Source organism: Protobothrops mucrosquamatus, unplaced genomic scaffold (assembly GCF_001527695.2).
Source record: "Protobothrops mucrosquamatus isolate PMUCROS unplaced genomic scaffold, P.Mucros_1.0 scaffold_292, whole genome shotgun sequence".
NCBI lineage: Eukaryota > Metazoa > Chordata > Lepidosauria > Squamata > Viperidae > Protobothrops > Protobothrops mucrosquamatus.
The window spans coordinates 192555-195677 of NW_015386368.1; positions in this window are offsets into that span (position 1 = coordinate 192555).

Sequence of the window (3123 nt, forward strand, 5' to 3'; positions counted from 1 at the left end):
TCTTTCTTTCTTTCTTTCTTCCTTTCCTTCTTTCTTTCCTTCTTTCCTTCTTTCTTTCCCCCTTCCTTCCTTCCTTTAAAAACATGCTATTTCATCCATGCCTCTGGCTGAGGTGGGCCCCCCTCCCTCTTTCCTCAGCCTCTTTTCCTGTGATTGGGGGCAAGGGGGTTGTAAGAAATGATGGGATGGCAGGGGGGAGGGGTTGCTTTCTCTTCCTCACTTCCCATCCCCGACTTCATTCATTCATTCATTCATTCATTCATTCGGGGAATTTCCCAGCAAAAAGTGAAGCCTTGAAAACTCAAGATTGCCTGGAATGTTGTTCCCTAAAGCAGTTTATTCTGGAGCTGCTTTGGTCTCCTGGCCAGCGATGGAAATGTGGAGAGAAAATCAGGCTTGCTTTGGGTTTTTTTTTTTACAAAAATGGGATTCCCCTCTTAAAAGACCGAATGGGTGAGTTGATTTGTCCTGCATCCTTCATGGATTCACTCCATCAAACCCCGATCTGTTTAATCTGGAATAATCATCCTCGCCTGGCTGTGCAATTGTAGAGTTCTGAAAGGATATTTTTCACGCAACTGCCCATCTGTTTCCAAGCGGCTGTTTTAAAGTAAGCTATAATTTCCAAGAGACTTTTTTAAAGCCAGCCACACATTGTCCTCATTAATTTCCAGCACTGCATTAATGTTACCCTCTTGTCTACTGTATCGTGGCATCAGTACTGCAGCCTTGCTAGTTTCTATCCTAATTTTTCTTTTTAAGGGCAGCTCGTTTTTTAATCCTCAGAAGAGAAGTACCTTTATAGGGTACTACTTGACTTATGTTGAAACAAAGCTTTCTTTTATTAATTGAGACCTGTGGCTGGGCCGCAATGAAAGACGTGATTGAACGCCAAAGAAGAATTTTTTTCTTGAGCCAGGATGTCTAGTTCCAGCGCAATGAATATCTGTCTTTATTGACCAAGATGTTATTGAGAGCTCGTAGTTAAGTTCAAGATTTGGCGTTCGGTCACCGGCCTGCTATACTATTCTGCTTTATTTCAAAAAGTTATAAAGGAACATATTTATATTCTTACTTTAATAGGAAAGTTGCTTCGTTTCTTACCATATTTGGAAAGTCCCTACATCCTATTTGCCTTCAACCGATTAGATGGCCTAAGGCAGGGGTAGGCAACCTTGGCTCTTTTATGACTCGTGGACTTCAACTCCCAGAATTCCTGAGCCAGCCATGCTGAGGGGAAAGGGAGAGGTTTCCAAGCTGAGCCATGCTGGCTCAGGAATTCTGGGAGTTGAAGTCCACAAGTCATGAGGGGGCCATAGTTCCCCCATGCTGGCTCAGGAATTCTGGGAGTTGAAGTCCACGAGTCATCAAAGAGCTAAGATTGCCTACCCCTGCTCTAAACTAATAAAGTCTACATTAATTAACATTAATTATGCTTTCATATGTTCCTCTAACTGAGGGGTCTTCAAACTTGGCTCTTTTATGACTCGTGGACTTCAACTCCCAGAATTCCTGAGCCAGCCATGCTGAGGGGAAAGGGAGAGGCTTCCAAGCTGAGCCAGGCTGGCTCAGGAATTCTGGGAGTTGAAGTCCACGAGTCATACAAGAGCCAAGGTTGCCTACCCCTGGCCTAAGGCAAACCATATCCTCGTAACTTTTCTCCCTTCCTACCAAAACAAATAAGGAATCATCCTGAAAGTGCTGTCTTCCCAGATGTTGTTTGAATTCCTACCAGCCTTAGCTATGGTAAGGATGAGCAGAAATTGTCACCCAATAACATCTGGAGAACATGTCCCTCCTCTGCCTTATGAGGCAGCTATGGGATGCTTTGAACGTTTTGAACACAGGCCGATCAATGTTATTAGATCTATTGATTGCTGCCAAGAAATAAATAGTTCAGATCTTCTGGTTTCTGATTGACAAAGGCTGAGGACCAATGGCACTTTCAGTCACAAAGCCAGAGAGCTATTTGGTTGGAAAGTAGGTATATATAGAATATAAAATGCTGGATTAGGTCAGCCTTGCCAATTCTTGTATCCTAGGACATGGCTAAACGGCAGATAATAATAACAGCAGTGTGACTAATTCGGCCGAAAGGAAGTTATTTGATCTTCAGATCAGTTAAGTTGATGTGATTACCATGGTGTAATTATTTGAAATCCAGTGTGATCCATAGTGAAACCCTTCCTGACTGAATAGAGTTGAAACTTTAGAAAGTGTGGAGAGAAGAGCAACTAAGATGATCAGGGGACTGGAAGATAAAACATATGAAGAACAGTTGCAGGAATTGGGGATGTCTAGTTTAACGAAGAGAAGGATGAGGGGGGACAGGATAGCAGTGTTCCAACATCTCAGGGGCTGCCCCAAAGAAGAGGGAGTCAAGCTCATCTCCAAAGCACCCGAAGGTAGGACAAGAAGCAACGGATGGACACTAATCAAGGAGAGAAGCAACCTGGAACTAAGGAGAAACTTCCTGACGGTTAGAACAATAAATCAGTTGCTTCCAGAAGTGGTGGGCGCTCCATCATTGGAGGTTTTTGAGCAGAGATTGGACAGCTGTTTCTCCAGAATGGTACAGAACAGTGTTTCTCAACCTTGACAATTTTAAGGCACGTGGACTTCAACTCCCAGAATTCCACAGCCAGCATTGCTGGCTGTGGAATTCTGGGAGTTGAAGTCCACATGCCTTAAAATTGTCAAGGTTGAGAAACACTGGTATAGAACCTCCTGTTTGAACTAGGGCTGGACTAGAAGACCTCCAAGGTCCCTTCCAACCCTGATGAAATCCAATCCGGTCAGCCCTCCGTGTTTCACCCCCTTGAAGAAAACTTGAGAGACACTTTGCCATTTGAAGGGATTAATCAGCTACACAGGAAGGTCTAATCCACAAGGCTGACCAGTTTTGAAACCCTCCCAGATTCCGTTGCATCAATTGGGCAATCCCCCACTCCTCCCTTCTCAGATGGCTTCTTCCTTGTTTTTACAATAAAAAGGAGAAAATTCTGGCGTGGGGGAAGGGAGGCCACTCCTTACAAGCCACTTCCCGAAAAGCGGAGGGGTTTTAAGGAAGAAATTTTACTCTGGAGCCACATTGCAAGCACGAATTCCCCCCCCCCAAAAAAA